At 45.0% G+C, this 13578-nt stretch overlaps 1 pseudogene; it reads right to left on the bottom strand.

The window, feature by feature from the left end:
* Positions 1-214: 214 nt before the first annotated feature.
* LOC106607012 (phosphoinositide 3-kinase regulatory subunit 5-like) lies at positions 215-8489 on the bottom strand (annotated as a pseudogene).
* Positions 8490-13578: the final 5089 nt, after the last annotated feature.

The following is a 13578-nucleotide window of genomic DNA, read 5'->3' as shown; positions in this document are numbered from 1 at the left end:
CCATGTGTTATTTCATAGTTTTGATGTCTTCACTATTATTCTACAATGTAGAAAATAGTAAAAAGAAAGAAAAACCCTGGAATGAGTAGGTGTCCAAACTTTTATTAACTGGTACGGTGTGTGTGTGTGTGTGTGTGTGTGTAGTTTTTCTGGGTTGGGGGGCCCCTAAGTGGTCGCTTATGTCTCTTATGCCCAGGTGTCAAGCAATGTGTCTCTACTTCACCTGATTGTAGTTTTTCTTGGATTTGGAGCTCTATCTTCAACACCTCTGTCATTGTCAAGTGAAGACTCTCCATTTTAGAATCTAGATACAAACACATTATCTTGAGTAGTTCATGTCATATTTTCTAACAACTGCACAGGAACTACCAAGATTAAAATAACATTTCATGGGAGTTAATGTCAAGAGAAAGATATTTAGTCATATGTGTAAAATATTACATTTATTTCTGTGTTCATCTTTCTCAATTAATCTTCTTCCAAGCTTGCGGTAAGCCACATACCTAGCTGCTCAGGTCCCTTGCAGGCTTTCCTCAAGTTTATTGAGGTGCAAACCATGTCTGTTTCTGTCCTTTGACTCCTCCCACTTACACAAACCTAAAAGAGAATGATGGAAGGGTTGGAAAATAATGTCTCAAGTAATTTTGTAATTGTGTTGATTACTTAGTATTTTTGAAAAAGTGCTATATAATACCTTGTTATAAACAACATCTAGTGCTAATGGCAGGGCCTCACGATCTCCATCAATCCCAAACCTTTTGCTAGCTGCACCTGTAACAGAGGCAATCATAACTAGATATTACAGTAGAAGGACATACACTGTTAAATAACCTTTGAGAGTGGTGTGTGTGTTTTTGTGCACGTGCATGCATATGTGTGCGTGTTTGAGGTGGGCAAACTCACCCATGGCTTTGACGGCTCGTGTCCCTGCTGTGTGTTCAAGCTCCAAGGAATGGATAAACACCTCTCTTCTCTCCCCCAGCCAGGGTCAGCTATGACACACATAATTTAAAGTACTTTGAATGGCATACACTTTGAATGGTAGGTGTGAAAAACATCAGTCATGTGAATTCAATCATCCATTTACTGGTATGGACAGATATGCCTGTATAGAATTTCCTTGTATCCTACAATGTTTCACAGTGTGTCTGAATACAGTGTTGAAATACAGTACCAGTCAAAAGTTTGGACACACCTACTCATTTAAGGGTTTTTCTTTATTTTTTACTATTTCATACATTGTAGAAAAATAGTGAAGACATCACAACTATGAAATAACACATATGGAATCATGTAGTAACCAAAAAGTATTAAACAAATAAAAATATATGTTATATTTTAGATTATTCAGAGTAGCCACCCTTTGCCTTGATGACAGCTTTGCAAACTCTTGGCATTCTCTCAACCAGCTTCACCTGTAATGCTTTTCCAACAGTCTTGAAGGAGTTCCCACATACGCTGAGCACTTGTTGGCTGCTTTTCCTTCATTCTGCGGTCCAACTCACCCCAAACCATCTCAATTGGGTTGAGGTCGGGTGATTGTGGAGGCCAGGTCATCTGATGCAGCAATCCACCACTCTCCTTTGTCAAATAGCCCTTACACAGCCTGGAGGTGTGTTGGGTCATTGTCCTGTTGAAAAACAAGTATATTCCCACTAAGTGCAAACCATATGGGATGGCGTATCACTGCAGAATGATGTGATAGCCATTCTGGTTAAGTGTGCCTTGAATTCTAAATAAATCACTGAAGGTGTCACCAGCAAAGCACTCCCACACCATCACACCTTCTCCTCCATGCATGCTTCACGGTGGGAACCACACATGCAGAGATAATCCATTCACCTACTCTGCGTCTCACAATGACAAGGCTGCTGGAACCAAAAACCTCAAATTTGTACTCATCAGACCAAAAGACAGATTTGCACCAGTCTAATGTCCATTGCTCGTGTTTCTTGGCCCAAGCAAGTCTCTTCATCTTATTGGTGTCCTTTAGTAGTGGTTTCTTTGCAGCAATTCGACCATGAAGGCCTGATCCATGCAGTCTCTTCTGAACAGTTGATGTTGAGATGTGTCTGTTACTTGAACTCTGAAGCATTTATCTGGGCTGCATTTTCTGAGGCTGGTAACTATAATGAACTTATCCTCTGCAGCAGAGGTAACTCTTGGTCTTCCTTTCCTGTGGCGGTCCTCATGAGAGCCAGTTTCATCATAGCGCTTGATGGTTTTTGCGACTGCACTTGAAGAAACCTTCAAAGTTCTTGAAATTTTCCGCACTGACTGACCTTCAGTTCTTGCCATAATATGGACTTGGTATTTTACCAAATAGGGCTATCTTCTGTATACCCCCCTACCTTGTCACGACACAACTAATTGGCTTAAACACATTAAGAAGGATAGTAATTAACAAATTAACTTTTAACAAGGCACACCTGTTAATTTAAATGCATTCCAGGTGACTACCTCATGAAGCTGGTTGAGAGAATGCCAAGAGTGTGCAAAGCTGTCATCAAGGCAAAGGGTGGCTACTTTGAAGAATCTTTTGATTTGTTTAACACTTCTTTGGTTACTACATGATTCCATATGTGTTATTTCATAGTTTTGATGTCTTCACTATTATTCTCCAATGTAGAAAATAGTAAAAATAAAGAAAAATCCTTGAATGAGTAGGTTTGTCAAACTTTTGACTGGTACTGTATGTATTAGTTAAAGTAGGACCGGGCTCACCTCAGCCTGGTAGAGTTGTATCAGAACAGGCTGTGCTGCATTTCAACAGTAATACAGCACCAGGTCTGCCAGGAGGAGAAGGCGCTCAGAGGAGCTGTTATCTGAGTCACAATCCTCTTTAGAAATTGTCTGGGAAATTATATTCATATAGGAATACAATCCCCAGTTAGGGTAATTAAAGGGCACATGATGGTCTGTTTGAAAAGGAACCCAGGTGAAGTTGTAATTGTGGTACCTGGCACAGGACATCAGACGACAGGCTGAGGAGACTGAGCACGCTCTGTTTGTACCACGGGTCAGTCATGCCTATCAACTGGGCGATGTCAGTGGTACTGTCCTCAAGTATAACTCCATTTGACTTCTGGATGTGATAGCAAAGATAAGATAAGTTGTACAAAGTTAGGGTTAGGGAGTGATTATATGCCCTCATTGTCATATCTAATGGAATGTCGTAATGTTTTTGTCTTCTGTACACAACTATGAAGTCAGCTGTAGATAATGCTCTTATCCTCTTCTGGAAGAACCAAGAAGCTGGCTATTCTCACCATAGATGTTGGGCATTTCAGTAGACTCCCTAGGTGACCCTCAGGCACTGTGGACACTCCTCCTGGACCTCCCAGGTTCCCCCTCTTCACAGGGACAACGTAGAACTGCAGCCTGTAGGCCCTGGTGAGGCGAGGACACCTGCTCTCCCTCTGCTGTAGGTCAGTGTAGGCCCTGGCCAGCCTCCCGGTCCCCCCCAAACACTACCACCCTGACCAGGGTGGACATCTCCACCCCATCCCCCTCTTCACAACTCAAGATGGGCCACCACACACGTGGTGACTCTGGGGAAACGGTCCATCTGAGGTGGGGGCAGGCACCCCTGAACTGCGGGGCAGGCGGGGCAGGCGGACCTGTCTAGGCAAGGACTTGGAGCGCTTGAACAGCGCCCCAGATGGGCCGTCTCTAATGACATCACCACGGGAGCCCATGCTCTGTGCGCGTCGGCAGAGGGAGGAGCTGCGTTGGGACTTGAAGATCATGGAGAAACGTTGGCTGAGGTGGACTTTTGACTTGGGTCTTATCCTGATCTCTGGTTGGCTGTCATCGGTCTCCAAGTCCTCGCTGAAGTCACTGTCCACCCCAGAAGACTCAGATAGGGTGGAGGGCACAGGCAAGATGGAGGACAGGGAGTAGCTGGAGAACATAGAGTCTTTGGAGCAGGTGGACACAGTGGAGATCCGGTGGTCTGTGTATCGGTTCTTTATTGTTTCCTCATCTTCATCATCCTCCTCTTCCTTGTCTCTGGAAAGGTTAAAGACTGGGAGCTGGTCCAGCTCACTCTGAAGAATGTCATTTAAAATGTCTGAATGAATACACAGAATTACATCATTGACAATCCACAGACACAAAGGCTATACAGATTTGACAGTATGGGGTTGAAATATACTGTCTCGATATGGAGAAAGAAGCAATGGGAAAATCTCATTACCGAAGTTGTCCTTATCCCAGGAGTATATGTGACATTTGGCTAAGGGCAGCGTCAGTGAATGGACATTTCATAATAATAAGAGAAAGAACCAAGACTAAATCAGATCAAGTAGGATCAAGCATTGTATGTGACACTGAGTTTCTCAGAGTCATTACTCAACATTTGACTTCCTCATCTGTCTCGCTCTAATCATCTCCAGTCAGTCCTGTTTGCCCAAAGCTGACCAGCTTATCTGTTCCAGGAACACCTCAGATGGTGAGATTATGATGAAGCATGTAGTAAAGTTGTCTCACCAGGGCCTGTATGGCAGTCTGGAGGGGACATGCCAATGCTCTCCACCAGCCCCTTCAGGCTCTGCAGTAGACCCTCTCTGGCTGTGTCTGGGTCCCGTGTAGAGGCTGCTGTTTCCAGGGCCTCTGTTACTGCTGTCATAAGCTGCTCCAGATCCTCTGCTCCTTTTGACTGTTAGACAAATACAGATCTTGTATAATCTGTTTGCTAGCAGTATATGTATGACACAGATTATCTGCAGTAGTGTTGGTGCGCCATGCATATATGCATAAATCCAAAATGAACAACCCAAAATACATTAACAAACCATGGAGCTAGAAAATGGTTAATGGAAAAAGGTAATTTATGACCCTGGAGTACAGATAATCATATAGAAATACCTACGTGACAGTAGGTAAAGTGTCACATGGGATCTTTTGCAGATGGTCGCATGTGGTTGGACACATAGAGGAGAGAATCATTTTCGCAGTATCTTCAAAACCCTGTCTTTTTTTGACACAACTGCTGACAGCTACAGGGACATAAAACACGAAAAATGCTGCTTGGAGACAAGTGTCCACGATAGTAGGATTGCCAGGTCAGTTTAGTAGTGAGCTTGTGCTAGATGTTGCTAGTTAACGTTAGCTAACTAGCTAGCCTAGCTTGCTTACCTAGCCAATGAGGTGTGTGTGTGTGAAATAAATAGTTATATAAATTATGCTAGTTACTACCCCTGATAACTTTCCCAAATAATCATGTTTGAAAGCGTGTTAGTGTGTATGTCAATTAAACAATAATAGAAATGGTAAATACTACTACCCCATATAATTTGGTCAGATAACCGTGTGTGTGTGTGTGTGTACAGTAGGTGACATGTTTTGATAGCTATCTAATAACTATAGTTATGCTAGGTAATGGTTTGGCTTGGTGATTGGTGATTGCCTACGGAGCTGTGAAGGGAACGGCACCTCCATACCTTCAGGCTCTGATCAGGCCCTACACCCAAACAAGGGCACTGCGTTCATCCACCTCTGGCCTGCTGGCCCCCCTACCTCTGAGGAAGCACAGTTCCCGCTCAGCCCAGTCAAAACTGTTCGCTGCTCAGGCACCCCAATGGTGGAACAAGCTCCCTCACGACGCCAGGACAGCGGAGTCAATCACCACCTTCCGGAGACACCTGAAACCCCACCTCTTTAAGGAATACCTAGGATAGGATAAAGTAATCCTTCTAACCCCCCCCTTAAAAGATTTAGATGCACTATTGTAAAGTGGTTGTTCCACTGGATATCATAAGGTGAATGCACCAATTTGTAAGTCGCTCTGGATAAGAGCGTCTGCTAAATGACTTAAATGTAATGTAAATGTAATGTAATGGATGACGCTTGAGAGATGAAGCAGGTACGGCGAGTCAAACATTTAATAAGGAACAGACATGGAACGAGACAGGAACAGCGTCAGCAAACGAGTAATACAGAAAAAAACTATTAATGCAGCAGCGGGGAACAGAGCAGGGGAACTGACAAATATAGGGGAGGTAATAAACAGGTGATGAGTGAGTCCAGGTGAGTCCAATATCGCTGATGCGCTGATCGCTGATGACGAGGGAAGCCGGTGTGCGTAATAGATGGCAGGAGTGCGTGATGCAGGGCAGCCTGGTGCCCTCAAGCGCCAGGGGGAGAAGAGCGGGAGCAGACATGACCTTACCCCCCCCCCCCCTCTAGGGGCGCCACCTGGGCGAACAGGCCGAGACATGGGCGCTGGGCAAGCCGGTTGGGGCGTGGAAGCCCAACGAACCGGCAGGAGTGTGGGAGCCTGGCGAGCCGGCTGAGGCATGGAAGCCCAACAATCCGGCTGAGGCAAGACGCCTGTCGATCCCACTGCAGCGAGGGAGCCCTATGATCCAGTGGAGTGTGATGTGGGATGGAAACCTGCCGAGCCAACCGAGGCAAAGAAACCTCTCGAGCCAGCTAGGATGTGGAAGCCCGACGGGCTGGCTTAGGCACCCCCGGTTCCATCGGCGGCGGAATCCACCCCGACGTCACCAACAAAACAAAAAAACTTCCTGGGCCGGCTGGGCGAACAAGAACTGACGATCCGGCTGAGGCCCGACGTGGGATGGGTGCCCTCTGAGCCAACCGGGGCAAGGAAACCTCTCGAGCCAGCTAGGGCGTGGAAGCCCGACGAGCTGGCTAGGCACCCCCGGTTCCATCGGTGGCGACCCAGACCCGAAGTCACCACCAACCGGAACACCAGTACTCCCCGATGCTTCGTATGTTGGCTGCTGCATTCTGTCACATGGAATGACGCTGGAGAGACGAAGCAGGTACGGGGAGTCAAACATTTAATAAGGAATGGACATGGAACGAGACAGGAACAGCGTCAGCAAATGAGTAACACAAACAAAAAACAATTAATGCAGCAGCCGGGAACAGAGCAGGGGAACTGACAAATATAGGGGAGGTAATAAACAGGTGAGTCCAATATCGCTGATGTGCGTGATGAGGGAAGGCAGGTGTGCGTAATAAATGGCAGGAGTGCGTGATGCAGGGCAGCCTGGCGCCCTCAAGAGCAGGGGTGGGAAGAGCGGGAGCAGACGTGACACTGTGAACACATCATTTAGGAATCACATACAATAGGACATACCTGCAATGCATGATGCAGTATCTGGAGGGGGTACTTGGTCCCCAAGGCAGCCTGGAAGGCATGTTTGATCAGGGTGATGGAGGTGTCCCTTTGGGAGTGACAGACACCACTCAGCTGCTCAGAGACAGACAGGAGCTCGGGAGGGACATCCTCGCCTGGGCTCATTAACAATACCGTCCTAATACAGTCACACACACACACAATATGAACACATACATTATGAGCACACACACAACAAAGAGGAGAACAGTGGTTTGTGTTTAAATGTTTCAAGTTGGAGCGATGTTGAATGATTTAATCACGGATGGTCTTTGTTGGCCTGTGTTGACTTACATAGTTTTGGAGTGATTGGTGGTGGTGGTCAAGCCCTGTTCTTCTCTCACTAGTCTTTGAAATGAGATACCTGGTGGAAATACAGTATAAGGGATGGTGTTACCTCTTGTATTGTTTAAACCAGGGCTCTCCAACCCTATCCCTGGAGAACTACCCTCCTGTAGGTTTTTGATCCAACCCCAGTAACTAACCTGATTCAGTTTATCAACCAGCTGATTATTAGAATCAGGTGTGCTAGAATAGGGTTGGAGTGAAAACCTACAGGATGGTTGTGTTGGAGAGCCCTGGTTTAAACAATAGTGCCTCCATGTGGAAGAAAATGGAACTTGAATCAGGACAGTGACAAGTGACAGATGAAATGAGACCCAGACCAACATGAAGGCTGTATAGAGTCTAGGGTTCAATACCTGGCTCCCTGAGCTCCTGCTGGGTGAGGGAAAGCAGGTGTCGGCTGGCGCTGAAGCAGGGCTCTGACCAGGACAGGAAACAGTGGAACACCTCACTGGCCTCCTGCAGCACTCCAGAGTCAGGGGAGAAGTGAGGGGTCTGAAACAGAGGAGAGATACTTACTGGATCATCTGAGAACTACGGTACATTGGACTGGACTGAGACTGTCCACACGTGGGTTTCTGGTCATGGTTGGTGATGATGAGTTTCTGTGTTGTGGCGGTCTACTGTATCTGGGCTCACCTGCAGAAGAGTGGAAGAGAACAGGAGGGCCAGTGGGACCACCAGCTCATCCTGGGACTGCTCTAGAACCTACAGAATATAGAATTACATTACAGCTACATTAGAGTTACATTAGTGTTACATTACAGTTACATTACAGCTACAGTAAATGACACAGATGTAGAACAGTTTATTACATGGAGAGCCATACCTCCCGTGTTTTCCTCAGAATCTGCTGCAGCAGGATGATGAAGTTTCGTGGATCTCTCTTCACTAGTTCCTCTAAACTCCAGCGGTTTATGCACAGGCCAGCAAAACACTCAGACAAACACACGATGTAGGACAAATATACTCTCTTTACCTCCCCTTTCAGTAGGAATGGTGGTCAAATCCCCCAAAATCGCACTGTGTACATACAATTGACACTGTGCTATCCATATTTAATACCAGTTTATTTAAGGGGATGTGTACAAATGTAAAGTACTTATATCACATTACAAACTGGGTGGTTCCATCCCTGAATGCTGATTGGCTGACTGCCGTGGTATATGAGATCGTATACCATGGGTATGACAAAACACTTACTTTTACTGCTCTAATTACAGTGGTAACCAATTTATAATAGCAATAAGGCACCTCGGGAGTTTGTGGTATATGGCCAATATACCACGGCTAATGGTTGTATCCAGGCACTCCGCGACGCGTCGTACGTAAGAACAGCCCTTGGCCATATACAGTGGCTTGCAAAAGTATTCACCCCCCTTGGCATTTTTCCTATTTTGTTGCCTTACAACCTGGAATTAAAATAGATTTTTGGGGATTTGTATCATTTGAATTACACAACATGCCTACCACTTTGAAGATGCAAAATATTTTTTATTGTGAAACAAACAAGAAATAAGACAAAAAAAACGGAAAACTTGAGCATGCGTAACTATTCACCCCCCCAAAGTCAATACTTTGTAGAGCCACCTTTTGCAGCAATTACAGCTGCAAGTCTCTTGGGATGTCTCTATAAGCTTGACACATCTAGCCACTGGGATTTGCCCATTCTTCAAGGCAAAACTGCTCCAGCTCCTTCAAGTTGGATGGGTTCCTGCTGGTGTACAGCAATCTTTAAGTCATACCACAGATTCTCAATTGGATTGAGGTCTGGGCTTTGACTATGCCATTTCAAGACATTTAAATGTTTCCCCTTAAACCACTTGAGTGTTGCTTTAGCAGTATGCTTAGGGTCATTGTCCTGCTGGAAGGTGAACCTCCGTCCCAAACTCAAATCTCTGGAAACCTGAAACAGGTTTCCCTCAAGAATTTCCCTGTATTTAGCACCATCCATCATTCCTTCAATTCTGACCAGTTTCCCAGTCCCTGCCGATGAGAAACAGCAAACCCACAGCATGATGCTGCCACCACGCTTCACTGTGGGGATGGTAACCTCGGGGTGATGAGAGGTGTTGGGTTTGTGCCAGACATAGTGTTTTCCTTGATGGCCAAAAAGCTCAATTTTAGTCTCATCTGACCAGAGTACCTTCTTCCATATGTTTGGGGAGTCTCCCACATGCCTTTTGGCGAACACCAAACGTGTTTGCTTATTTTTTTATTTAAGCAATGGCTTTTTTCTGGCCACTCTTCCGTAAAGCACAGCTCTGTGGAGTGTATGGCTTAAAGTGGTCCTATGGACAGATACTCCAATCTCCGCTGTGGAGCTTTGCAGCTCCTTCACGGTTATCTTTGGTCTCTTTGTTGCTCTCTGATTAATGCTCTTCTTGCCTGTCCTATGAGTTTTGGTGGGTGGCCCTCTCTTGGCAGGTTTGTTGTGGTGCCATATTCTTACATTTTTTTAAAATAATGTATTTAATGGTGCTCCGTGGGATGTTCAAAGTTTCTGATATTTTTTTATAACCCAACCCTGATCTGTACTTCTCCGCAACTTTGTCCCTGACCTGTTTGGAGAACTCCTTGATCTTCATGGTGCTGCTTGCTTGGTGGTGCTCCTTGCTTAGTGCTGTTGCAGACTCTGGGGCCATTCAGAACAGGTGTATATATACTGAGATCATGATCATCGAACATCTCATTCCAAAATCATGGGCATTAATATAGAGTTGGTCCCCCCTTTGCTGCTATAACAGCCTCCATTCTTTTGCAAAGGCTTTCCACTAGATGTTCAAACATTGCTGCGGGGACTTTCTTCCATTCAGCTACAAGAGCATTAGTGAGATCTGGCACTGCTATTGGGTGATTAGGTGTTCGATGGGGTTGAGGTCAGGGCTCTGTGCATGCCAGTCAAGTTCTTCCACACCGATCTCGACAAAACATTTCTGTATGGACCTCGCTTTGTGCAAGGGGGGAATTGTCATGCTGATACTGGAAAGGACCTTCCCCAAACTGTTGCCACATATTTGGAAGCAAATAATCGTCTAGAATGTCATTGTATGCTGTATCATTAAGATTTCCCTTCATTGGCACTAAGGGGCCTAACCCAAACCATGAAAAACAGCCCCAGACCATTTTTCCTCCTCCACCAAACTTTACAGTTTGCACCGTGCATTGGGGCAGGTATCGTTCTCCTGCTATCCGCCAAGCCAGATTAGTCCGTCTGTGTCACGTCCTGACCCTTGTAAGAGGTCATTTTCCATAGTGAGTGGTCAGGGCGGGACAGGTGGGTGTTTTGGGTGGTTTTGGTTTTCTGTTTCTATGTGGGGTTTTCTAGATTTCTATTTCTATGTTTTTGTTTTCTACGTTTTGGCCAGGTATGGTTTCCAATCAGAGGCAGCTGTCTATCGTTGTCTCTGATTGGAAGCCATACTTAGTCAGCCTGTTTTCCATGTGTTACCTGACGGAACTGTTGGTGGTCATTTTGTTGTTTTTGTTAAGTGTTTCATCATTAAAGAAAAGAATGAGCACTATACACGCTGCGCCTTGGTCTCCTTTAGACGACCCACGTTACAGTCGGACTGCCAGATAGTGAAGAGTGATTCATAACGCCAGAGAACGTGTTTCCACTACTCTAGAGTTGAATGGCGGTGAGCTTTACATCTCTCCGGCCGACACTTGGCATTACGCATGGTGATCTTAGGCTTGTGTGCGGCTGCTCAGCCATGGAAACCCATTTCATGAAGCTCCCGACGAACAGTTATTGTGCTGACGTTGCTTCTAGAGGCAGTTTGGAACTCGGTAGTGAGTGTTGCAACCGAGGACAGACAATTTTTACGCGCTACGTGCTTCACTACTCAACGGTCCCGTTCTATGAGCTTGTGTGGCCTACCAGTGCGCGGCTGAGACATTGTTGCTCCTAGACGTTTCCACTTCACAATAACAGCACTTACAGTTGACCGGGGCAGCTCTAGCTGGGCAGAAATTTGACTAACTGACTTGTTGGAAAGGTGGCATCCTATGACGGTGCCACGTTGAAAGTCTCTGAGCTCTTCCGTAAGGTTATTCTACTGACAATTTTCTACTTGACATTACTGTACTGGCCCTGGCCAGACTTCCAACCTCAGCAGAGGAAGCAGGTGTCACCCTATTGTCACCCTGTGACACTGTTCCTGTAATCCATGGTGCCGGCCGGAGGACTCCCACATAACACAGGGACAACAACATTGTACTGGGAGCAAAAATAACTGAGTGTGTTGGAGTACATGAAGCAACACCACAACGATTATTTTGTGACTTGGTTAAGACTGTTGTTGACAGATTGTGTCGATGATATGTTGAAAGAGGAACAGGAACAGGAAACGAAGGCTTTAGCAACACGTTGCCTTTGCAGCAATTTTTTTTGGAAGTTTTAGAAATTTCACAAGCAAAATGGGCCCGTTTTCTAAGAAATCTAAGTGACTGATCTTGGTTTGCATCAGAGGTGAGATCAGTGTTGTTGTTGGGTACAGAGTGTATCAACACTGCACACACACTCAACTGCAGTTTAAACTTAAATCTTGAGTCTCAATTATTTTCCTTTCCCAAGTCTTGGGTCAAGACACACACCAACAAGTTCTTGCACAGTGTCTAAATTATTCTAGGAGAAAGGACCTGTTGACATTTCATCAAAGCAGTAGACCAGACACTTGAGTGAAGATTGTTAAATCTTGTCCTGAAGGGTATGTGTCATTCAGTAGTGCTTAATATCCCAGAGTTTTTTTCCATACAGCTGTGGCTCACTAATGGAAGGGAAACGAATACAGGAACCACATCCTTCATTGTGTGTGCTGTCACAGGCCAAACGAAAATAGATGATCCAAATGCAAAGTCAAGTGAGCATGTGTAGCTAAACAGGAACTGAATGAAAGCCATGTTGAGGAGGTAGTTGGCATTGTGGTGGTATGAGGGCAGGGCATTTCAAATACATTTACCTCATTTGACATCTTGTCAAGAGATTGACAGCTTGTCAAAGTTATTAAGTAGGCCTACTTCTATCTAAGTATTGGACAGATTATAATGTCTGAAAAATTGCATAACATTGACAACTTCTGGTCAACCGAAACTGTAAAGCATATTTGAAGCCTTAAAGTTAGACCCAGCGATATGAAATATGAAGTAGATGGAGAAAATCAACAGCATAGCGGGTGTCCACAAGATAGCACAGTCAAGTCAAAATTGTCTATATTATACAAATTCATGAAAACAAACATTTGCTTTTTGGTCTTAATTTAAGGTTAGGGTTAGTCATAACATTAGCAGTGTGGTTAAGGTTCAGGTTAACGTTATGGTATGGTTTAAAATAGGAGGTGTTTTAGCCATAATTATGACTTTGTGGCTGTGGTAACTAGTGATGACCAGCAGTGGGTCAATTTCCGCAACAACTAAGATCGTTGAAGTGCGAGGCTCAATTGCTCTGCTGTTTTGGTGCCCTGGCTAGTACGTTGTGAGCAGCGTGAAGCGAACCCATGCACATGCGCTGTGTGTGACTGTTGGAGATTGAAGTCTTGCATTTCGCTCCTCTCAATATCTGGGTTTTAACTAGATCAGGGGCGAAAATCTGATATCAACTTTGGAGGGGACAATTACATGAAATTTTCTCAAGAGCAATTCCTGAGGGGGACACCAAAAGTAGTGCTGTAACACATAGCCTACATTGTAATATGGTAAATGTATATTGAGGAACCAAAGAAATAAGGTGTTTGCCGTACTCCTAACTACCAATACCGAAAACTACACAACTAATCACAACAGCAATACCATTGCATTTAACAAATCTTAGTTCAGTCACCAGTTTAAGTTGAGAGTGGGGGTATCCATGGCATTTTCCAATTATGTTCCTATTTTACAAGTCAAAAAAATTGAGAACCTTTCATAATGTTGCCAAACAAAGACTCAAGAAACTTACCTGAGACTCCCTGTCTCTGCCAGTCTGTCCCTGCATATCTGTCCCCAACTCTGCTGTCTGTGTGCCATCTGTTGCCTGCTCTGCCTAATGACATCATTGTGAAACATTTCCATTAGAATTTCATTTCTTTCTTATGAACATTTTA

Source organism: Salmo salar, chromosome ssa06, assembly GCF_905237065.1.
Source record: "Salmo salar chromosome ssa06, Ssal_v3.1, whole genome shotgun sequence".
NCBI classification, from domain to species: Eukaryota; Metazoa; Chordata; class Actinopteri; order Salmoniformes; family Salmonidae; genus Salmo; species Salmo salar.
The sequence above is the reverse complement of the archived record's forward strand: the minus strand, read 5'-3'. Positions and strand labels throughout refer to the sequence as shown.